Source organism: Schistocerca cancellata, chromosome 9, assembly GCF_023864275.1.
Source record: "Schistocerca cancellata isolate TAMUIC-IGC-003103 chromosome 9, iqSchCanc2.1, whole genome shotgun sequence".
Classification (NCBI taxonomy): Eukaryota; Metazoa; Arthropoda; class Insecta; order Orthoptera; family Acrididae; genus Schistocerca; species Schistocerca cancellata.
In genome coordinates this window covers 456,207,909-456,232,732 of record NC_064634.1, presented here as the reverse complement: position 1 = coordinate 456,232,732, position 24,824 = coordinate 456,207,909, and positions in this window count along the sequence as shown.

Below are 24,824 nucleotides of genomic sequence, written 5' to 3'. Positions count from 1 at the left end.
TGTAGATACCTGTACACAGCTTCGTGCAATGAATGCCGGCTCACATTGAATTTTTTGATTGTTGGAGGAAATATTCTTTAAATGGAAATGAATGGTTTTACCTTTAAAAAAAAGTTACTTTGGAAACAAAGTATTATTGGGGCATTTTGTTGTGAAGAAAATAGTTACAATTGACATACATTATTAGATTTGCGCAATGCAGCTTCATTACCTTACCTTTTATAACAATATGCATCGTCCCGAACGGAGACCAGAGTCGCGAGAAGAGCACGCCGCCGCCCGCTCAGTACAATCGTCCACTCGCTAATACTGTCGTCGACTGACTACGACCTCTCCCGACCCGCCACATAGAGATGACAACTGTTCCTGCCGACCCGCTACGTGCCACTAGTGTCGTGTGGCGCAGACTAGCGACGATAAGAAACTCTCTGGTCAGAGATTGTGTGGTGCCTCGCCATCGCTGGTAATGAGTACATAGGTGTTTGAGCGCGCGTACCGGAACACGCAGTGCGGAGCCCAGAGACTGTGTTGTCGAGGCCGTCGACGCAGTGCATGTCGGTCGGTCGAGTGCGTGCGGGAGGGCAGAGAGGCAGCGTCGGCACGGAGATGCACGCACGGGGGCTGCGGCGTGGCGCGTTTGCGGTAGGCGCCTTTGGTGGCAACGGCCGGGACAAGCAGCGGTGTATGGTGTGGTGCGGGCCGGACAGGGGCGGCGGAGGAGGAGGAGGAGGCGGCGGCGCGACGATGGCATTGGGGCGGAAACGGGGACGGCGACGGCGGATGTTGAGAGGCGTCACGCGCGGACCGACACAGACGCACAGATAGATAGATAGGAAGAAGAAGGGGCGGCTGGTGAGTGCAATTTAGGCGGTAGACACAAGAGGTCGGCACGGCATTTGCGTGATGTGGCGTTGTGACGGGGTGTGCTCGCTTGCCTCGTTTTGTTGATGCGCGCAGGAAGATGTGCAGAGCAGCGGCGGGCGGCTCGGTTCGGTTTGGCCCGGCGGGCCGCGCTGTTGTCGCGGACGTGAGCGCCCCCTGGCGGGTGGCCGGAGGCGGCGCGGCGTGTTGGACGTGTGGCTGGCGGCAGTGCACAATTGCGAGTGGCTGGCGGTGTGGCGGTTGGCGCGTCGGGCGGCCGAGAGAGAGGAGAGGTATGTGTTTGCGGGCGCGTTTGCTGCGCGGCGTCGTGCAGGGAGGGCGGGCGCTTGTCGACTGTGTGGCGAATTGGCGGCGTTGTGCTCCGGCCGAAGGCGTCGGGGAAAGGAGAGTTGGTCGTGATGTCATGTCGCGCCGTGTCATGTCTGCGAAACGGCTGCCGAGAGGTGTGGTGGTAGCGAGCCGGTCGGTGTCAGTGCGATGGGAATGTGCGTTTGGCGGTTTCGGTGTGCTTTTTGCGGCGTGAGAGTGGGGCGGGCGGGCAGGCGTGCTGTTGTTGGTTCCTTGTGTCTTGTGTGTAGCTTGATGGCAACGTGGAAGGACGCCTGTTTCCAGCCGTGCGTGTGGTTGTCGACGTTGACTGGTTTGGGGCGTGCCGTTGCACGTGCGTGTTTGGGTCGTTGGTGTGCTTTTGGCTGGCTGGCTGGCTGGCTGGCTGGCTGGCTGGCTGGCTGGCTGGCTGGCTGGCTGTGTGTACGGTGGATAGTGCAGTAGTTGTGTCGTTGCCACGGGCGTCGGGTGCGGCTGCGCGTAGTGGCGGAAAGGTGTCGCGTGACTTTGTGAATGGAGTGGGGCGGGGAAAGGAGCAGCGTGCCGCTGCGTCGTGGCCGTTAGCCAGAGGCTGTGCTTTGATAGTTTTGTGGACGGTTCGTGCGAGGCGATTTGTTGCCTGCCCTATGTTTGTTTGTTGTTTTTGGAGACGACGACTGGTTGGTGGCGTGCGCGCGAGCGAAGTGGCGGTGTGCGTTTCCCGTGCCGACTGCCGACTGCCGACTGCCGACTGCCGACTGCCGGCTGGCGACAGGTGCGCCGTCGGTGGGGTGGGTGGCCGGCACAAGTAGAGGCGGCGGCGGCGGCGGCGGCGGCGTCGTTGCGGTGTGTTTGTGTTGTCGGCGACAGCTGTTTGTGCGGTGCGTGTGAATGGTGGTGCAAACGTGTGCTGGCGTTGAGGCTGCGACCGCGGCGTGTTGTTGGTTGATGTTGAACAGCGGCTGTGTGCGGTGGTGGTGTTGCCGCACGTGCATCCGGCCCGGCGCGGAAAGCGCAGTTGCGGCGGCCCTTCGGTGCCAGCCACGTCGCGTGAGCGGCGGGTTGCTCTGGTCGACACGTGGTGCTCTGGTTTGTTGTTTGGTGCCCTTTGGCCGGTGGGTGGTCCGTGTGTCTCGGTATCTGGTCGTGGTCGTGCTGCCCGTTTGTCGGCGTTGTCTGTGGCTTCGCTTTTGTTTTTGTTTTTGCGGCGTGCCGACGACCCGACGCGACCTTTACACCCAAAGTGTGGCGCCCGAAGGTGAACCAACGTAATCCGACCTCGGCGCTTAAGCTCTAAGCCTAAGCTGAGCGAACCGAACCTGTGTAGCGTTGCGTAGCGTGAGGTGAGGTGCGGTGAGGTCAGCCTCAGCGCCAAGTAAGCCAAGCTGTCCGGCCGTGAGGTGGGTGGGTGGGTGGGTGGGTAGGTAGGTGCGGCTGCTGCGGCCACCTGACGCCCGACGTGTGTTTGAATGCTTAACCTAAGTTTGAGGCTTAACCTAACCCAAGTGGCCTTAACCTAACCTAACCTAACCTAACCTAACCTCGGACGCCCGACGTGTGGTTTGAATGCTTAACCTAAGTTTGACGCTTAACCTAACACCGACCCTTAACCTAACCCAAGTGCCCCTAACCTAACCTAACCTAACCTAACCTTAATGTAACGTAACCTAACCTAACCTCTGACGCCTGACGTGTGTTTTGAATGCTTAACCTAACCCAAGTGCCCTTAACCCAACCCACGTCCACCGAACCTAACCGAGACGTGTGAACCTAATGTCTAACTCGTAACGCGTGATGTTGGCTGTCGTGTGTGCTGACGGCAGATTGGGTTGGTCTGTAGTTGCGGATTTCGGTTTGCCTCGGGCGAGGGGTTGGCTCGTAAGCGGCGAGGGGCGCTCCGGCGGAGCATGTTGCTTTGCAGGCGGCGCCCGTTTTTTGCGGCGGGCACAATTGAAATTGTTGGGAAACGAACGAAAGGGCTGTGAATGTTGGCGGGCGAGAGGAGGAGGACGTGGCCCGACGGCTGCGGGCCGATCGGGAAACGGTGGGAGGGCGATGGGGCGGCGGAGGTGCGTTTGCACGGCCGTCATCGCCGCACGCCTCCTCTTGTGTGGCTGTGGCGCCGGCCGCGCTGGCCGGGCTGCCGCGGCGACGGTGTGGGGCCTTTGCCGAAGGTTTGGCCATTGTGGCCGGTCGCCGGCTGGGGCTGTGGGGGCGGCATTTGGGCGTGGGCGGCGATTCTCGGCGGGCCGACCCAGGCTGTAGCGCGCGGTGGCTGCAGTTTGGCCGTGGTTTGCGGCGCTGCCGTGGCGACTGGTTGGCGACTGTGGTGTGGCTGTGTGTAGCCCCATCCTCGGTGGTTTGAAAGGCGCGGGTGGTTGTGGCGCAGGTGTGGGGCTGCTCCGCACAGGCTGTCGGACGTTGGGCGGTAGCAAGCGCGGGAGGCGCGGCGCGGCGGCGCGCAGAGTGGCGGCCGCTCTCTCGGCCGTCCGCGCCCGCCCGCGACACTGGCTGGGCCTGTGGCGCGAGGCGGCTATTCCTCTGCTGTGCGCTCCGCTCGCTGCGTGTCTCTTCTCGCTCTCGCTGCTCGCTGTGTTGTGTGTTAACGCGCGTCGTCGAAATGGCAGATCAGGCGGCTACGAACGAGACTGCTGCGGCACCCGCCGCCACCGGCACTACGAAGAAGGCAAAGTCTGCGTCGTCTGCGAAGAAGCCGCGCGCCAAGCCTGCGCACCCGCGCACCTCTGAGATGGTGACGGCCGCCATCAAGAGTCTGAAGGAGCGCGGCGGATCGTCGCTGCAGGCGATCAAGAAGTACATTGCCGCGCACTACAAGCTGGACGCGGAGAAGCTGGCGCCGTTTATCAAGAAGTACCTCAAGTCGGCCGTGGTGGCGGGCGAGCTGGTGCAGACGAAGGGGAAGGGCGCGTCCGGCTCTTTCAAGCTTGCCGGCGCCGGCGGCGGGGCGGCTGAGGGCGGCAAGGCTCGTGCTGGCGGTGCCAAGAAGAAGCGCGCCGCTCCGGCCAGCAAGGAGAAGAAGGGTGCCCGTGCGGCCGGCGCAAAGAAGGCTGGTGGCGTGAAGGCGGCGACTGGTCGGAAGGCGGGCGCCGCCAAGAAGGCGTCTGCGGCGTCGGCCGCTCCCGCCGGTGCGAAGAAGGCGGCTGCTGCCAAGCCGGCCAAGGCCAAGTCGCCGTCGAAGGCGAAGAAGGCCGCCAAGGTTCCGACGAAGAAGCCGAAGGCGCCGCGCCCGAAGAAGGCGACGACGCCGTCTAAGGCGAAGGCGTCGCCCAAGAAGAAGAAGTAGAGGAGAAGAAGAAAGGAATGGGAAAGGAAAGGAAGGGTTGGCGGTTGACTCCGTCGTCCCCACCCCCCGTCCCCGTCGTCTAGTGGCGCGCAAGAGACGCGCGGCCCAAAACGGCCCTTCTCAGGGCCATCAAAGCACGTCGGGAAGGTTTTGATTGTCGTGTTGCGGTGTGGTTGTGCCGTCTGGCGTTTCTGTATGCCCGTGTGTGGATACTGTTTGCGTGCCGTGGTGGTTGGATTGCGGGGGGTCGGTGGCGGGTGCGGGCGGCGGTAGCGGTTGCTTGTCGCCGTTTTTGGTCGCGGCCGGCCGACGGTTGGTTTGTGTCATGTTGTTTGAATACTTTGGTTTGTCTGTCTGTTTGCCTGCCTTCTCCTCGGATGTGTCTTGTCTTGGTTGTGTGTGTGTTCTTGCAACGGGGGCGGGGGACGTTGAGATGTGGAAAGGGTCGGTGGCGTTGGACGAGCCTGCGTGCCTGGCTGGCCGTTGGTGCGGGTTTTTGTTTTGTTTGTTTGTTTGTTTCGAAACGAAGCGGCGGCCGGCCAGCCACCCGTGTGGTTGACGGCGTCGGCCGATGGGTGTTGTGCGCTTTGAGCGCCGCGCCGGGGAGGGATGATGTTGATTGATTGTTGCGCGCGCCAGCAAGCTGGCAGAGGAGAGCGGCTGTGGCGGACGGACGGGAAGTGGAAGCGGTGTTTTGTCTTTGGTTCTCTGGTTGTGGGGCGAGAGGCGACCGACAAAGTTTGCTCGCGACGGAGTGATGTTAGTGGCCCTTAAAAGGGCCGTTTTGTTTGTTTGCGTGCGTGGGCGGTGCCCAGCGGCTGGCGCGGTGTTTAGGCGCGCTCGCCGCGGATGCGGCGCGCGAGCTGGATGTCCTTGGGCATGATGGTGACGCGCTTGGCGTGGATTGCGCACAGGTTGGTGTCTTCGAAGAGGCCGACGAGGTAGGCCTCGCTGGCCTCCTGCAGGGCCATGACCGCGGAGCTCTGGAAGCGCAGGTCGGTCTTGAAGTCCTGGGCGATCTCGCGCACTAGGCGCTGGAATGGCAGCTTGCGGATGAGCAGCTCTGTGCTCTTCTGGTAGCGCCTGATTTCTCGCAGGGCGACGGTGCCCGGCCTGTAGCGGTGGGGCTTCTTGACGCCGCCGGTGGCGGGCGCGCTCTTCCTCGCCGCCTTGGTGGCGAGCTGTTTGCGCGGCGCCTTTCCGCCGGTGGACTTGCGGGCCGTTTGCTTTGTGCGGGCCATAGCGGTAGCGGAGCGGCGTGGAGGCGAGCGAGGTGCTGCGTCGGGTGCTGCCTTGACGACACGGGCGCGCGCCAGCCACCGTGGTGCGCTTATATGCCCTCGGTTGCGCGTGGTGGGGGGAGGGCGGGCCAGAGTCTATATAGGGGGGCTGGCGCGTGCATGTCGAAGCGAACGGAGCTACGTACTGCGAAGGGTGTGGCAGATCGCCGTCCGGCGGAGCTTGCTACGTCGGCGGCCTCATCTGGCCCCCCACTTATGACGGACCACGCAACGAATGAGGACATGATGGATATCGCTATGGATGCGCTTGCAGTTCCGCTCCCGGAGTCGGAAGAAGACGAGCCGTCTGCCGCACCACCACCTCGGCGGCACACTGGCAAAAGCAGAAGAGAAGAAGATGCATCCCATGCCGGCGGGCGCAGTTCACCGGCAGAGAAGCGATCGAAACAAACGCTCGCTGACGATGCTGACGGCTTCACTCGCCCGAAGCGACGCCATACAGCGCGGCGAAAGGTGCTGTCCACCCACGAGCCGGCATCCACCGCCAACACTTTTGCAGCCCTTGAGGATGCCCCAGAGGAACCACCGCGCCCCTCCACGGCGCCAAGGAGAGATGCACCACTACCGCCGATCGTTCTGAAATATGAAGGCACCTTCAGGCAGCTGCAACAGCTTCTCAATAGCTGGACGACGGCAGTCTACAATGTGAAGGTCGCCGGAAGAGACATGTACAAGATTACGCTGCGCTCCGCAGACGACTACCGACGTGTGACGCAGGAGGCGTCTGACAGGGCGATCCCTTTCTTCACTCACGCCTCCACCCCGGACCGCGTCCTGAAGATTGTCATCCGACATCTCCCCTTCAACATGGAACCGGATCACATCAAAGAAGAACTCGAAGAGCTCGACTTCAGTGTCAGAACTGTGGTCAAGATGAAGCAGCCCAAATCACGTGACTACATGCCCCTGTTCCTCGTCATCGCAACGGATACGATCGAGAACAGGAAGCTCTACCAGCTCACCCGACTAGCCAACGTCTCGGTGACCACAGAAGACTTGCGCGCCAAGAGAGGCCCTGTCCAGTGCTACCGGTGCCAGGGCATCAACCATGTTGCCCGGCATTGCTCCATGCCTGAAAAGTGTGTGAAATGCGCTGGTGCCCACCCAGCGAAGGACTGCCCCATCACACGGAAGCAGCAGCCAACGTGCGCTCTCTGTGGAGGCCCTCACGTCGCCAGCTACCGCGGCTGTGACGCTTGGAGGCGCGCCAGTGCTCGACAGCGAGGCCAGCCGACCGCCGCCAAACAGAAGAAGTCTGCCAGGACTGATCCTACAATCTCTTACGCAACGGCTGTCGCCAGGGGACTGGCGCCCCGCCGACCCAACAGCGACGACGCCGTCCATGAAGACCCACAAGCACGTCGCCGCAATGAAGCCTCCCCGACCCGCGATCTTCTTGAAGACGCAGAGGCACGACATCCACTACCAACCTGCGCCACTTCACCTGTGCAGAATTCGTCGAACCCGGAACCGGGCCCCTCCTCTGCTGCCCTCCCCGCGACGTCTGCTGCACGCCCCCAACGCCGCGGAGGCCGGCGCAAGACTGGGGGTCGCCCAACCACAGCCCCAGACGAAGCCACGTCCAATGGCGAAGAGGTGGCCACTTCCATCGGCGCCAGAGAAGATACGGCTCCCGCCGCCTCCGCCACGGACATCGCGAGTTTGATTACTCAACTCACCGCCCTCGTGGCGAGCACTACAAAACTGCTCGATGTCCTCACGCAGCACCTGACCGCTGCACAGAAGATTGCCGCTCCGGCAGCCACCCGACGCTCTTCCACTACTCATTATGGGCAGTGTTAGAGGACTCACGGTCGTCGCGTGGAACACTCTCTGTCTACGCACACAAGCTGGCGAATTTCGTCAATTCCTTCGTGATGAAGCTGTGGACATCTGTCTGCTCAGCGAGACCCGCCTCAAACCGGGCATTGCAGTCAAAGCGCCGAACTACTCCTGTTACCGTGCTGACAGGCCAACTGCCGGTGGAGGTTTGGCCATCTATATCCGGAATGGCATCCGTCACCACCAGATTCAGCTGCCGCCGCTCGTGACACTGGAGGCGACCGGAGTAGTCGCGCACACGTCAGCGGGAGCAATCACCTTCATTGCCATCTACAAACCGCCGTCGCATCCATGGGTCGATGCCGACTTAGAATCTCTTCTCTCCATCGGCGGCAAGCTGTTCATCGCTGGAGATTATAACTCCAAGCACGTCGCTTGGCATTCACGTCTCACCAACAGTGACGGCCGCCGCGTCTTACGAATCGTGGATCGACATGACGCTGTGGTAGTGGGTCCCTACGATCCCACCATCTTTCCCGCTAATGGACGACCGGACATCGTCGACTTCGCGGTCGTGAAAGGCATTCCGCACAGGATCCTCGCATCGACACGGAATGTCCTCTCCTCTGACCATGTGCCAGTTGTTTTCGACGTCGACCTCGACCCACTGCAGCTACCCAGGCGTGGAGTGTCGCTCTCTGGAGTCAACTGGGATCACTTTCGCAACACCCTGACTGAGTCCCTCGCCGGGATGCCACCTGTTGACGACGCTGAAGCTGAAGATTCACTTCTCCACTTCACAGACGCCACCCTCGGCGCAGTCAAAGCAGCGACTCCGCCCAGACGCGTGCGCCAGGACCAATCTCGACAGCTGCCCCCGGATCTCCTTGCAAAAATTGCAGCGAAGAACAGAGTGTACCGCGAATGGCAGCGTACACGGAACCCCGCCACCAAACGGCAACTCAACCGTATGCGGCGCGAAATCACGGTGGCCGTGGACAACCACCGCAACCAGGAGTGGGCAAACCGTGTGGCGACTCTTCAGCTTGACGACGGGTCTGCCTGGAGGACCACGAAATACTTCCTACGGCGAACGCAGCGTATGCCGCCTCTCCGAACTGCAGACGGAATTGTCTGTGAACCCAACGCGAAGGCTGACGCCCTCGCCGATGTTTTTGAAGAGAACTTCCGGCCTGTAGAGGATCCTCTGGCCGCCGAACATGAAGAGATGGTTGCCGACCGGCTCCCTCGCTATCTGGCAACGGAGGGCGATGATAACATCGAGGCCACTACACCTGATGAAGTCTCGACGGCTCTGAAGGCTCTCAATCCAAAGAGAGCTGCAGGCCCTGACGACGTCTCCACTGCCATGCTGAAACAACTGCCTGAGGTTGCCTCCACTCACCTTGCTGCAATCTTCAACAAGATCTTCCGCACCGGTCACTTTCCCCTGCAGTGGAAGCACGCTGAGATTGTGGCTGTTCCCAAGACGGGAAAAGATCTCCGGCAGCCGAAGAGCTACCGCCCGATTAGTCTGCTGCCTGCTATCTCGAAAGTTTTCGAGCGCGTCTATCTGAAGAGATTACAACACCACGTCACCGCCGACTCTTTACTCCCGGATGTCCAGTTCGGATTCCGTAAGGGCCACTCTACGGAGCACCAACTTCTCCGACTCGTGGAAGAAGCCTTCGATTCCCTGGAGAGGCGCGAATACTTCGGCGCAGTCTTCCTTGATGTCTCGCGCGCTTTTGACAGCGTCTGGCACGACGGGCTGCTACTCAAACTCCTCGAAATGGGGGTCCCTGGATCCCATGTCCGTCTGCTGCAGTCATACCTCGATGGGCGGACTTTTCATGTCCGTGCAGAAACTGGCTTGTCAACAGTCCGTCCCATCAGAGCAGGCGTGCCGCAGGGGTCGGTCTTGGGGCCGATCCTGTACACGCTGTACACGGCCGACACGCCGACGGTCCCTCGTGTGCACCTTGCACTTTACGCTGATGATACTGCGCTCTATTCACGAAGCATGAGTGCAGTCACACTTCGCCAGAGGTTACAGCACGCCGTCGACACCCTCGCTGCTTGGGCTGTCAAGTGGAAGCTGCAGTTTAACGGAGCCAAGACGCAATTTTTCATTGCAACCCGTCGTGTCATCCCAGCCGCTCTGCCCCCGATCATCGTTGGCGGCAGTCCTGTCACCTGGCGACCGACTGCGCAGTATCTTGGGGTCACCTTAGATCGCCGCCTCACCTGGGGCCCCCATGTGAAGAGCGTCGTAACCAAAGCAAGGGGTCGACTTCTTCAGCTCTACCCCCTGCTCAACCCGACGTCGACTCTTCCTCCGCGACTGGGCGTCACGTTGTACAGGGCGCTAATCCGCCCTGTCTTCGATTACGCGGCCGTCGTCTGGGGGAACGCGGCTGCAGACCACCTGAAGAAGCTACAATCCTTGCAGAACAGGGCTCTGCGCCTCGCGCTGCACTTGCAGAGGGACTTCCCATCCGGACCGCTGCACGACCTCGCTGAGGTCCGCAAGGTTAAGGCGCACATCCGGACGGTTGCCCGTCGTTTCTACGAAAAGGCGCGGCAGTCAGAAAATCGGAACATTCGCACACTGGGGCAGAAGCTTCAGCGCAATGCCAACACACGCTGGCCCCAGCTCCTTACAGCATAGGCTGTACCTGAAGAAGTAAACAGAGTGGACAATACCGAGAAGCCAATCACCTCTAGAAGACACACCACCAGAATTACATAGGAGGCAAAACATGAATTTGTTGTGAACTCCCCATTCGTCGAAGACTGCAGAATCTTCGCGAAGAAGCCACGTTGGCGCTGGGCGCAGACCGTAGCCGACTCGCTAGCGCCGGGTGAGGAGCCAGCCGCTGCAGCAGACGTTTTGCTTGCCTGAGCTTTTTTGAGGATTTAGAAGAGATGACTGGCCGCGGCAAGGGAGGAAAGGGGCTCGGCAAGGGTGGCGCCAAGCGGCACCGCAAGGTGTTGCGCGACAACATCCAGGGCATCACGAAGCCCGCGATCCGCCGCCTGGCTCGCAGGGGCGGCGTGAAGCGCATCTCTGGTCTGATCTACGAGGAGACCCGCGGAGTGCTGAAGGTGTTCCTGGAGAACGTGATCCGCGACGCGGTGACGTACACTGAGCACGCCAAGCGCAAGACTGTGACGGCCATGGACGTGGTGTACGCCCTGAAGAGGCAGGGGCGCACCCTGTACGGTTTCGGCGGTTAGGCGCGTCGCAGCCGGTGTGCTGTGCCGCGTTGGCCTTCCCGCGGCCGTGGGAGAGACGAAAACGGCCCTTTTCAGGGCCACCACACTGTTCGGAAATTGAAAAGTGCGAAAGAGTCTGTGTTGTTGCTGCGTGTGTTGCCTGCCTGCCTGCCTTCTTTCTTTCATTCTTCATTTCGTTTTCGTTTGACTGACGTGACGTGACTGGGAGAAAGGAAAGGAAGCGGGTCTTGCGGCTGTGTGTGCGAGAGAGGGCGTTTTGTGTTTGCTTTGTTTATCGATCGATGGAGATGCCGGGCTGTGTGTTGTTGTTGTTGTTGTTGTGCGAGAGGCGGTGAATATTTGCGCGGTTTGGCTGTGTGTGTTTGCGGCGGCGTTGGAGTTGCCGAGGCAAGGCGTGCCGATAGGCGGCCGGATCAGCTGTTTCGTTTGTTTGGGGCGCGCGGGAGTGGAGGGCGGTGTGTCGACACGCTCCTCTCGCAGTGGTCATTATTGCTGTCGTTGTCTTGTCGTTTGGAAGGCGACTGTGCGTGCGTGGAGGTGCTTGAGGCAAACGAAACAAAACAAGGTGTGTGTGTGTGTGTGTTGGGCCACACGGGCTGTGGACGACAAGATGGCGGCGGCTCTTCTTGTTCTTCTCTCTTTTAGTCCTCTTACCGTTAGAGGGGGAGTTGGTGGAGGTTATTGTCGCCTGTGGACATTTGCTCCTCTTTTCTGTGTGTTGTTCTTATCTTCGGTACTGTGCTTGTTTTCGGACGTTGCTGTTTGTTGAGAGTGATTATGTGTTCTGTCTGTGCTACTGCTGGAGCAGCGACTCTCGGGTCTTGCACATCTGTCCCTGTGGTGTTCATATCGCCCAAGGGTCAAGACGTAACAGTCATTTTCTGACTTCCGCGCGGTGGCGTAGAACGCTTGTGCCAGGGCGCGGAATCGTGTTGTGAGTGGTTCTATGCAGGTCTGCCGCGGGGACGTGTAAGGCCCGTCGTAGAGCGCTCTGCTTTGGACCCTTCTGTAGGCGATGCATCGTCGATCTGGCTGCACAGCCCCATACAGGGCGCGCATATTCCAGTATCGCTACGCCTGTTGCGGGGTCGAGGGAACAGGGTACAGGATGTGCATCCTGGCGTGAGCGTTTGTGCCAAGTTCCCCTATGTGACACTTGGATGTCAGGCGTGACACCGAGGTACCTCGCAGAATTTCTCCCCCCTGCAATCGTAGCAGTTGGTATGGTCTTGTTGCCGGCGGCGGCTGTGGAAGTGACGTTAAAGTAAAGTGCGGCGAGGACGACTGCAATTTTGCTTTGGACGTAGGTTTGTGTGGTGGCCCTGAAAAGGGCCGATTGTTGTGAGCCGGGCCGGCAAAGCGCGTTGCGTGCAGGGGAGCACGCAGCGCTGCTGGGCGGCGGGTCCGCGTGCCGATTGCCTGGCCTCTCTGTTTAGGCCTTCTTCTCGGTCTTCTTTGGCAGCAGGACGGCCTGGATGTTGGGCAGGACACCACCCTGTGCGATGGTGACGCCCGACAGGAGCTTGTTGAGCTCCTCGTCGTTGCGGATGGCAAGCTGCAGGTGGCGCGGGATGATGCGCGTCTTCTTGTTGTCGCGGGCCGCGTTTCCGGCCAGCTCGAGCACCTCAGCCGCGAGGTACTCCATGACGGCGGCGAGGTAGACGGGCGCCCCGGCGCCGACGCGCTCGGCGTAGTTTCCCTTGCGCAGGAGGCGGTGGATTCTGCCGACCGGGAACTGGAGCCCGGCCCTGCTGGAGCGGGACTTTGACTTGCCCTTGACTTTGCCTCCCTTTCCGCGTCCGGACATGGCGATGGGCTGTGGTGTGAAAACGAGACGAGACGAAGGACGGTGCGAGCCGCAGCGAGTCGAGCAGCGGAGTGGCGGCGCCGCCAGGGGTGGGGGTCCTTTATGCTCTCGGGTGCGGCGGCCGGTTGCGCTCGCGGCCCATTGGTCGGCGGCCGCAACGGGGCGAGCTGGTAAAGGTGCGGCGGCGGGGCGCGCTGGGTGCCACTGTGTGGGGAGACGCTGACTAGAGCGGAGCGCTTGCTACTGGTGTTGCTGCCGTACGTTCACGTTCTTGTTTGAGATGCCGCCCAAGACTAGCGGGAAGGCCGCCAAGAAGGCTGGCAAGGCTCAGAAGAACATTTCGAAGGGCGACAAGAAGAAGAAGCGCAAGAGGAAGGAGAGCTATGCCATCTACATCTACAAGGTGCTGAAGCAGGTGCACCCTGACACGGGCATCTCGTCGAAGGCGATGAGCATCATGAACAGCTTCGTGAACGACATTTTCGAGCGCATCGCGGCCGAGGCGTCCCGCCTGGCGCACTACAACAAGCGCTCGACCATCACGTCCCGCGAGATCCAGACCGCTGTGCGGCTGTTGCTGCCTGGCGAGCTGGCCAAGCACGCCGTGAGCGAGGGCACGAAGGCGGTGACCAAGTACACGAGCTCCAAGTAAGGAGGTGGCTCTGGAATGGAAGGAGAGAAGGCTCCTCCGTTGCGAGAGCGGCAAAAACGGCCCTTTTCAGGGCCACCAAATGGCCTTTGCGGGAAGGGCGGAATTGTTGTTGTTGTTGTTGTTGTTGTTTTGTGTGTGAGTGGGTGGACGGCGGCAATAGCTACCGCTTTGGTTGCGACGCGACGGGGTGGGGTGGCCGATGCGATGAATTTGATTGATGGGGGCGCGTCGCGTGTTGCGGGGTACGGCCACGGTGTGACGTGGAATGGAGGCACGTGCGCACAACTCGTTGGTGTTACCTGTCTGCGAGGTGGGGGAAGTGCGATCGGTGATGTGTCCTTTGGATGGAGGTGCCGGTTAGTTACGTGACGGATGGAAACGAAACGCGATTGTTGGGAATGTCAGTGTGTAACGACGGCCGTTTTTTCGGGTCGGTTTGCACGCCATACATGGCTAGGGTGAGATGTGTCTGTAAATGCTGCAGCGTGGAGGCGTGTGAGTGACGTTTAAATGAACGCGCATTGAGACACCAATGTGTATTGCATTGTACGGGCGACACGCACGATGATGTACCTTCCCTCCGACTCTGATTTCGATAGTCGTGTCTGACTGACTGTGTCTGCTTGTGCGTACGACGCACGCACACCGACGTCGTCATTGAAGATGCATGCACGCGTGTCCAGTCCAGTGCAGTACAGTACAGTACAGTAAGCGCGACGCTAGAAGACGACGGTCGCTTTGGCGAATGTGCGCACACGTGTTTGTGTGTGTCGGTGATGTGGTCCGATCCGTCGCCTCTGGGAAACTGTCGATCGGCGCGGTACACCGGCATCACGCAACGGTACGTCTTGAACACCCGTCATACCGTCGCGCTGAGAACGGTTACCGAAAGGTGAACCTCTGTGATCGGTCGAATGTCTGGGCAGAACGTGAGGAGAGAATGGTGGAGGAAAGGACAGAGGGGAAAAAAAAAAGTAGAGAGAGAGAGAAAAAAGAAAAAAAAACCAAACAAAACGGAGAAACGCGGTGTAGAGCAACGGAACGTTCCCGTGTCGGAGGTGTATTGTAGCCGCACTGAAATGCGTGTAACGGCGCGGCGGCAAGTGTCTGCCGTGGTGAACGTTACCTTTGACGGCTGAATTGTGTGCGTTGCGTTGCTTTGCTTTGCTTTCCCGGATGTGTATGTAACGTTCGTTGAGATGGTTCTGAGGAAGAATGTACGACAGTGCCCGTGCCGTCTATGTTCGTGTGCAAAGCCATTGTGTGTGTACGGAATGATGTCTGTAGGTGTTAGTGAACATGTTTTACCAGTGGGGGAAATGGATCGTCGATGGTTGCCGTCACGGTCGAGACAACGCACGCACGCACCCTCCCTCCCTCCCTCCCTCCCTACATGAAGGTGTCGAGAAAGTGTGTTAACTGGGGTTTGTTTGTCTTTCGTTAAAGGGAAGGGACGAGAGAGAGAGAGAGAGAGAGAGAGAGAGAGAGAGAGAGAGAGAGAGAGAGAGAGAGAGAAGCGAAGTGGGGATAGTGCGTTCATTTTGTGTGTGTGTTGTTTCGAGAATTGCGTCCGGGAATGGCGGTGGGCGTGCCCTGCATGTGGCCCGGAAGGCTGTTCGTTTCGCGGTAGTGTGTGGACAGGGGAGGGGCACGCGTAACGCTGCTGGCATGGCATGGCATGGCATTCGGGAGATGGGAGGGGGCAAACGAAGAAAACAAGAAGCGGGGGCTATAAAGACGGGGAGGGGCGCGGTGTGGGTGGCTTGCGCTGCGCTCGGCTGGCGCGTGCGGCGTTGTTTTTGTGCAAAAGAAGAGAAAACGAATGGGTTGCCGGGAGGGGGCCGTTGTTGTGTTGTGGTGTAGCCGCAGACGCGGCCGTCAGTGAACGTGGTGAGACCGACGGATGCGGGAGGGGCGGGGGCGGTGGTGAGAGCGGGGAAAACACTAGAAGAAGGAGAAAAACGCTGCAACCAACATAAAATGAGGCGTTTGTAACCTGCCAGCAACAAAACAACAACAAAAAAAAGGTCTATCAACATTGAATGTAAATGGAAATGGACCCAAGTGTAACCTCCCCGCACAAATAGTCGTAAGTAAGTGAGTGCGTGAATGATGATAAAAATGTGCCAGAATGTTGTTAACGTCCCTAGAAAATGAACGAACGAAGATTGATGGGAAACGCGCGATAATATGATGAATGGAAATAATGAACCATGAACATCTCAAGAGACATAATTGAAAACCCGATAAACGTTGTAAGGGCAGCGCTGGCTGACCTTCGGCCCTGTATTCTGAAACGTCCCCCTTTGAACAACAATGTATACAAAACTGCGCTTAAAGTGACGCACTATATTTTGAGCGCAACGCAATCTGACTATCAAAGATCCCTGCAAAAGAATGGCCCTGAGTAACATTAAAGTACACCTTTCGGAAATCACTTACCTCACAAAAATCGTCATTACTCGAAGTACGGCAATACAGCGAGCACCACTACTGCCAGCTAAATAAGAGATTCAAACTACGGAGGGCACTAACTACTGATAGGGATAGTTAGCAAAGTAAAGATTTTAATAGAGAACAACAAACAATGTATTTACCCTTAATATCATCACAAGTCATAATATATGTAATTTGAAAAGTCCGCCATATCTCTCCTCACATGCACCAGTGCTGGCGGCTCACCCCTAACTGCGCAACGGTACGCGCTGTTCACATCCAGCTATAGCAGGTTCATATGACAACAATGCAAACTGGCCACTGACTGCACACGGCACAGGCAGTGATTTTCACACAGAGCGCTACGTGGCATTACCAATAAAAAAAAATGTAAACAAACAGCCTACGTACAAATCAGAATAAAAAACAAAAAAAAAAGAGCAAAAGATCGTTACGTCAATGAAAAAAAAAGGCAAAAGAGGAAACAAACTGCATCTATATGTGCTCTTAACTGTAGATACCTGTACACAGCTTCGTGCAATGAATGCCGGCTCACATTGAATTTTTTGATTGTTGGAGGAAATATTCTTTAAATGGAAATGAATGGTTTTACCTTTAAAAAAAAGTTACTTTGGAAACAAAGTATTATTGGGGCATTTTGTTGTGAAGAAAATAGTTACAATTGACATACATTATTAGATTTGCGCAATGCAGCTTCATTACCTTACCTTTTATAACAATATGCATCGTCCCGAACGGAGACCAGAGTCGCGAGAAGAGCACGCCGCCGCCCGCTCAGTACAATCGTCCACTCGCTAATACTGTCGTCGACTGACTACGACCTCTCCCGACCCGCCACATAGAGATGACAACTGTTCCTGCCGACCCGCTACGTGCCACTAGTGTCGTGTGGCGCAGACTAGCGACGATAAGAAACTCTCTGGTCAGAGATTGTGTGGTGCCTCGCCATCGCTGGTAATGAGTACATAGGTGTTTGAGCGCGCGTACCGGAACACGCAGTGCGGAGCCCAGAGACTGTGTTGTCGAGGCCGTCGACGCAGTGCATGTCGGTCGGTCGAGTGCGTGCGGGAGGGCAGAGAGGCAGCGTCGGCACGGAGATGCACGCACGGGGGCTGCGGCGTGGCGCGTTTGCGGTAGGCGCCTTTGGTGGCAACGGCCGGGACAAGCAGCGGTGTATGGTGTGGTGCGGGCCGGACAGGGGCGGCGGAGGAGGAGGAGGAGGCGGCGGCGCGACGATGGCATTGGGGCGGAAACGGGGACGGCGACGGCGGATGTTGAGAGGCGTCACGCGCGGACCGACACAGACGCACAGATAGATAGATAGGAAGAAGAAGGGGCGGCTGGTGAGTGCAATTTAGGCGGTAGACACAAGAGGTCGGCACGGCATTTGCGTGATGTGGCGTTGTGACGGGGTGTGCTCGCTTGCCTCGTTTTGTTGATGCGCGCAGGAAGATGTGCAGAGCAGCGGCGGGCGGCTCGGTTCGGTTTGGCCCGGCGGGCCGCGCTGTTGTCGCGGACGTGAGCGCCCCCTGGCGGGTGGCCGGAGGCGGCGCGGCGTGTTGGACGTGTGGCTGGCGGCAGTGCACAATTGCGAGTGGCTGGCGGTGTGGCGGTTGGCGCGTCGGGCGGCCGAGAGAGAGGAGAGGTATGTGTTTGCGGGCGCGTTTGCTGCGCGGCGTCGTGCAGGGAGGGCGGGCGCTTGTCGACTGTGTGGCGAATTGGCGGCGTTGTGCTCCGGCCGAAGGCGTCGGGGAAAGGAGAGTTGGTCGTGATGTCATGTCGCGCCGTGTCATGTCTGCGAAACGGCTGCCGAGAGGTGTGGTGGTAGCGAGCCGGTCGGTGTCAGTGCGATGGGAATGTGCGTTTGGCGGTTTCGGTGTGCTTTTTGCGGCGTGAGAGTGGGGCGGGCGGGCAGGCGTGCTGTTGTTGGTTCCTTGTGTCTTGTGTGTAGCTTGATGGCAACGTGGAAGGACGCCTGTTTCCAGCCGTGCGTGTGGTTGTCGACGTTGACTGGTTTGGGGCGTGCCGTTGCACGTGCGTGTTTGGGTCGTTGGTGTGCTTTTGGCTGGCTGGCTGGCTGGCTGGCTGGCTGGCTGGCTGGCTGGCTGGCTGGCTGGCTGTGTGTACGGTGGATAGTGCAGTAGTTGTGTCGTTGCCACGGGCGTCGGGTGCGGCTGCGCGTAGTGGCGGAAAGGTGTCGCGTGACTTTGTGAATGGAGTGGGGCGGGGAAAGGAGCAGCGTGCCGCTGCGTCGTGGCCGTTAGCCAGAGGCTGTGCTTTGATAGTTTTGTGGACGGTTCGTGCGAGGCGATTTGTTGCCTGCCCTATGTTTGTTTGTTGTTTTTGGAGACGACGACTGGTTGGTGGCGTGCGCGCGAGCGAAGTGGCGGTGTGCGTTTCCCGTGCCGACTGCCGACTGCCGACTGCCGACTGCCGACTGCCGGCTGGCGACAGGTGCGCCGTCGGTGGGGTGGGTGGCCGGCACAAGTAGAGGCGGCGGCGGCGGCGGCGGCGGCGTCGTTGCGGTGTGTTTGTGTTGTCGGCGACAGCTGTTTGTGCGGTGCGTGTGAATGGTGGTGCAAACGTGTGCTGGCGTTGAGGCTGCGACCGCGGCGTGTTGTTGGTTGATGTTGAACAGCGGCTGTGTGCGGTGGTGGTGTTGCCGCACGTGCATCCGGCCCGGCGCGGAAAGCGCAGTTGCGGCGGCCCTTCGGTGCCAGCCACGTCGCGTGAGCGGCGGGTTGCTCTGGTCGACACGTGGTGCTCTGGTTTGTTGTTTGGTGCCCTTTGGCCGGTGGGTGGTCCGTGTGTCTCGGTATCTGGTCGTGGTCGTGCTGCCCGTTTGTCGGCGTTGTCTGTGGCTTCGCTTTTGTTTTTGTTTTTGCGGCGTGCCGACGACCCGACGCGACCTTTACACCCAAAGTGTGGCGCCCGAAGGTGAACCAACGTAATCCGACCTCGGCGCTTAAGCTCTAAGCCTAAGCTGAGCGAACCGAACCTGTGTAGCGTTGCGTAGCGTGAGGTGAGGTGCGGTGAGGTCAGCCTCAGCGCCAAGTAAGCCAAGCTGTCCGGCCGTGAGGTGGGTGGGTGGGTGGGTGGGTAGGTAGGTGCGGCTGCTGCGGCCACCTGACGCCCGACGTGTGTTTGAATGCTTAACCTAAGTTTGAGGCTTAACCTAACCCAAGTGGCCTTAACCTAACCTAACCTAACCTAACCTAACCTCGGACGCCCGACGTGTGGTTTGAATGCTTAACCTAAGTTTGACGCTTAACCTAACACCGACCCTTAACCTAACCCAAGTGCCCCTAACCTAACCTAACCTAACCTAACCTTAATGTAACGTAACCTAACCTAACCTCTGACGCCTGACGTGTGTTTTGAATGCTTAACCTAACCCAAGTGCCCTTAACCCAACCCACGTCCACCGAACCTAACCGAGACGTGTGAACCTAATGTCTAACTCGTAACGCGTGATGTTGGCTGTCGTGTGTGCTGACGGCAGATTGGGTTGGTCTGTAGTTGCGGATTTCGGTTTGCCTCGGGCGAGGGGTTGGCTCGTAAGCGGCGAGGGGCGCTCCGGCGGAGCATGTTGCTTTGCAGGCGGCGCCCGTTTTTTGCGGCGGGCACAATTGAAATTGTTGGGAAACGAACGAAAGGGCTGTGAATGTTGGCGGGCGAGAGGAGGAGGACGTGGCCCGACGGCTGCGGGCCGATCGGGAAACGGTGGGAGGGCGATGGGGCGGCGGAGGTGCGTTTGCACGGCCGTCATCGCCGCACGCCTCCTCTTGTGTGGCTGTGGCGCCGGCCGCGCTGGCCGGGCTGCCGCGGCGACGGTGTGGGGCCTTTGCCGAAGGTTTGGCCATTGTGGCCGGTCGCCGGCTGGGGCTGTGGGGGCGGCATTTGGGCGTGGGCGGCGATTCTCGGCGGGCCGACCCAGGCTGTAGCGCGCGGTGGCTGCAGTTTGGCCGTGGTTTGCGGCGCTGCCGTGGCGACTGGTTGGCGACTGTGGTGTGGCTGTGTGTAGCCCCATCCTCGGTGGTTTGAAAGGCGCGGGTGGTTGTGGCGCAGGTGTGGGGCTGCTCCGCACAGGCTGTCGGACGTTGGGCGGTAGCAAGCGCACCGGTCCGCATCATCTAAACTACCGGCAGGGTTGAGGGAATGTAGTATTTACCCGAAGGCATTGACTACTAAGTCTGGGTATGGGAGAAGGAACTTCAGGTGGAGGAAAATGTCTTCTTTATTGGCGGATTATAGAATCAAATGGAATTGGACTTCTGTGGGTTGGACACTGCCAGGTGCGTTACCTGTTAAGCAGTGCGACTGGTCGTTGGTATGTGTCCCGAACATCTGACGGGACTCCGATGTTCTGTATGAGTGGGTTCTCCGAGACCACGGCTTTGTGATACAGGCGTCTGGCTTTTTGTTGAAATCTGCGAAGGACCTCAGGTTCCTGCAGAGCTTCGTGTACGTAACGAGACGGGAACTGCGGGTGCACGTGGAGGATTCTTCGGAACGCCTTATTCTCCAGCGCTTGAAGTCGTTGAATGTGGCGGGTGGCAGCATTGCCCCAGGCGACGCAGGCATAGTCCATAATCGGCCGTACGAACAGCCTGTAGATGAGGAGGCCATTCGCAACCGACAGTGAGGAGCCTTCATTAAGCAGCGGGTAAAGGGCTCCCAGGCGCTGGTCCACTTTCCGGCGGGTGGCCGTGACATGCTGTTGCCAGATGAGCTGACGATCCAGCACGACACCGAGATACGTCACTGAGGGCAGCCACGCGATGACTTCGCCGAATAACCGAAGTTCCGGCACTTGCGGCGGTCGTCTCCTGGTAAAGATGACGGCCTGGCTCTTCTGTGCGTTGAAGCGGATCCGCCATTTGCCGGACCATCCTTCAAGGTCGGAACAGGCTTCCTGAAGCCGACGGTGCATGGCCTGAGGCCAGCGGCTGCGGGTGTAGATGGCGGTGTCGTCAGCGTATATAGCTTTTTCCACCCTGGGGGAGGTGGGGATGTCCGACGTAAAGAGGCAGTAAAGGATCGGCCCAAGGACGGATCCCTGAGGGACGCCAGCGTCGATGTTCCGGAGAGTCGAACAGGAGTTGGCAACGCGAACAGAAAAGGTTCGCCCTCGGAGGTAGGAGGCGAGCAGCTGTACCATCGATCGGGGAAAGCCGTGCTGCATCAATTTCCAGAGGAGCCCCTGATGCCAGACGCTGTCGAATGCCTTGGAGATGTCGAGGAATACGGCCCCACAGTATTCCCGGTTATTAAAGGCGAGGGTGATGTCTTCGACGACGCGGATCACTTGTTGTTCGGTGGAGTGGCCGCGTCGAAACCCAAACTGCTCCGGCGGGAGGAGCCTCCGTTGGTCCATTATGGTGCGGATTCGTCGTAGCAGCAGCCGTTCGAAGACCTTACTGATATGAGGGAGGAGGCTGATAGGTCGATAACTGGCCGGTTCCTTCCTGTTCTTCCCCGGTTTTGGAACGGGGATAACTGTAGCCCGTTTCCATGCCTCTGGATACGTCAGCGCCCGGAATATGTTGTTAAAAACCGCAGCCAGCCAGACATAGGCTGCTGGAGGAAGTTCCTTCAGGGCTCGGTTGGGTATGTCATCTGCCCCCGGCGCCTTGGTGGTGTTCAGGCCAGCGATGCACGTCCGAACTTCGTCCGTCGTAACGGGCGGAATTTGGTCCTCACCGACAGCAGCAGGTTGGTCCAGGTAGTGCCGGACTTCCGCTTCCACGCGCTGAACGTGATGGACGTCTATCGGGTCATTCACAGGGACGAAGTTAGCTTCAAATACATCGGCGAGTGCGTTGGCCTTGTCCTCAGGGGTGTAGACGAGTCCAGCTGGGGCGTCCAATGGAGGAACAGTCGTCCGACGTTTAGTGAAGAATCGAACCGTGTCCCAATGATTGGCATCCGGCGTAAAGGCCTCGAGTTTCGAGGCCCACTGCTGGTTCCTGTGGGCGATGAGGGCGGCCTTGACGTCGCGCCGAAGTTGGTTGATACGTCTCTTAAGGTCCGGATCCCTGGTGAGACGCCAGTCTTTGCAGAGACGATTGCGAAGACGGATAAGGTCCAGGATCTCATGAGGTAACCCTGGACGAAGTGGCTGCCGCTGACCGGCCTGTGGCGTGGACTGCCGGAGGGCTGTGGTAACAGCAGTGGTGAACTCCGCCGCGGCAACATCGACGGGCGCATCCGGTGGAGTGAATGCCAGCAGATGGGGGAGCCGTTCCCGGTAGCCATCCCAATGTGTACGTCGCAGATTCCACCGCGGCGTCTGCGGAGGAAGATGGACATTCAGCTGGAAAATGACAGGCAGATGGTTAGAATTGAGAGCATGTCTCACTTCTGCCGTCATGAACTGATTCAGGCCCTTGGTGATTGCGATATCCAGGACGTCCGGAGTGCCCCTGGAGGGGTAGCATGTCGGTTCATCGGGCCCACAAGCATGCGCATCAGCTTGCTCAAGGACGTGGAGGAGACGTCGACCGTCATAAGTGGTGGTGAGTGAGTTCCACGCTGCATGCTTTGCGTTAAAGTCACCGGCGAGGAACAGCTTCCCAGGAAGGCGCAACAAAGCCTTCGCATCGTCGACGTCAATATGCGGCTTAGGTGGGCGGTAGACGGCCACAAAGGTGACGGTGCCGACCGAAGTCTCGACGGCCACAGCTGTCGCTTCCATCTTCCGCAAAGGAGGCGTCGGGACAACATAGTGCGAGATCGTCCTCTTGATGTAGATGGCTGTACCGCCGCCTTGAGTGGGGCGATCGTTCCGATAGCAGAGATAATTCGCGAGATTAGCCCTCAGGCCCGGCTTCAGATGCGTTTCGCTGACCATGCAGATGTCGACATGCTCATCTTCTAAGAATTGGCGAACCTCCAGTAGGTCGTGGTAAATGCCATCCGCATTATAGGTGGCTATACAGAGGTCTTCATAGCGACGGGGCCTAGGCATGTTGAGTAGGTGCGACGTCGCTGGTGGCTCGAAGCGAACTACGAATGGCCGCTTCAACTGTCGTGGCAAGAACTGCCGGGAGCGCTTGAATTGCTCGGCTCATCTCGGTGACGGCCGTCATCATGGTCTGCATGAGCGCCAGAAGTTGGTTGACGTCAGCTGCCGCAGTGGTCGGTTGGGGACGTCCAAAGTCGTCGGTGCGCCGGCCGCGAAGAGGTGGAAAGGACGCCGAGGCAATCTCAAATGCCGCTGGTGGGGGTGCCGCCGGAGAGGCGTCGCCCCGCAAGACATCCGCCGCCGTCGGAGACTGGAGGACGTAAGCGGCGCGTCGTTGCATCAGTGGAACGCGCTCCTGCCGCGGTGCATCGGTGTATCTGCTGCTGGCAGGTGTGCTTCTGACGACATGGGTCCCAGCACGTCTAGTCTTGGCATTGAGAGGTGGTAAACCCCTCTGTCGGCGACTAGCATCTTTGTGTTTCTGGCAGGAACGATAGCTGGCTGGGTGCTTGCCGCCACACAGTCCGCATTTTGCAGGTTCTTCTTTGGGGACGGGACACTGGCGGCTGTCATGAGGGCCGCCACACTTCACACATAGAAACGGCATTGTGCAGAGCCGCGCCACGTGGTTAAAGCCCTGACAGCGGAAGCACTGAGTCACTCCTCGTGACTTACGCAGCTTCTCGACAGAAACGGAGAGTGCACAAATTCTGGTGACTTTAAACACATCACGATTTTCTGGTGTGTCCGGGAGAACCACCACACGGAGGCCTGACTTCTGCTGCGTGCCAGGCAGCCGATGGTAGTCGACGACCGTTGCCGCAAATCCCAATGCAGACAATTCGTCCTTGAGTCTGTCGTTCGGAAGAGAATCGACGATACCTCGAAATATCAGCTTCAGAGTGGGCGGTCGAACAGTGGGAAACGTGTAGCACGGGATTCCCTCGGCGCCCACCATGTCCATAACCGTGACGTAGTCTTCAGTGGCCGTGACAGTGAGTTTTAACTTATCGCCTCCAGCCTGCTTCGCTGTGAAAGGCTGCTTCAGATGTTGCGTCAGCCAATCGTACAATTTCAGATAAGTGTCCGGATATTGCAGGACGATCGGTGGAATTTTATGCTGCTGCTGTTGTGGTTGCTGCTGCTGCTGTTGTTGGTGGTGGTGTTGTGACTGCTGTGGTGCCGCATTAGCCGGCGGCGCCACACCTCCATCGTCGATGACGTCAAACCTGTTGCTTACAGGCACGACAGGCGCGGCCGCCGGGGCCTTGGTCTTCGCCTGCTTCTTTTTCGGCGGACGAAGAAAGCCGTCTTCAGTGGGCGCCACATGGGGCAGTCCAGGTCCAGGATCGCTGCGCTTCCGTCGAAACTGGGACGTCGACGGGCGAGTAGCGTCGTCGTCCAACGACGCGTCAGTAGAATAATCCATTGCCATGTCCAGAGTCCTCGCTGTGGTCGTCAATAAATCATTGCCCTTACGCCTTTGCCGGGTCGTCATGGTTGGGGGGCCGGATGGGGCCGCCGACGAAGCGAGCTCCGCCGGACGGCGATCCGCCACACCCTTCGCTGAGCTAGATGCCGAACTCATGGCAGCGCACGCGTAGCACGTCTGCACACTACGGAAGACTAACTCGAACTGGTAGCAAGCGCGGGAGGCGCGGCGCGGCGGCGCGCAGAGTGGCGGCCGCTCTCTCGGCCGTCCGCGCCCGCCCGCGACACTGGCTGGGCCTGTGGCGCGAGGCGGCTATTCCTCTGCTGTGCGCTCCGCTCGCTGCGTGTCTCTTCTCGCTCTCGCTGCTCGCTGTGTTGTGTGTTAACGCGCGTCGTCGAAATGGCAGATCAGGCGGCTACGAACGAGACTGCTGCGGCACCCGCCGCCACCGGCACTACGAAGAAGGCAAAGTCTGCGTCGTCTGCGAAGAAGCCGCGCGCCAAGCCTGCGCACCCGCGCACCTCTGAGATGGTGACGGCCGCCATCAAGAGTCTGAAGGAGCGCGGCGGATCGTCGCTGCAGGCGATCAAGAAGTACATTGCCGCGCACTACAAGCTGGACGCGGAGAAGCTGGCGCCGTTTATCAAGAAGTACCTCAAGTCGGCCGTGGTGGCGGGCGAGCTGGTGCAGACGA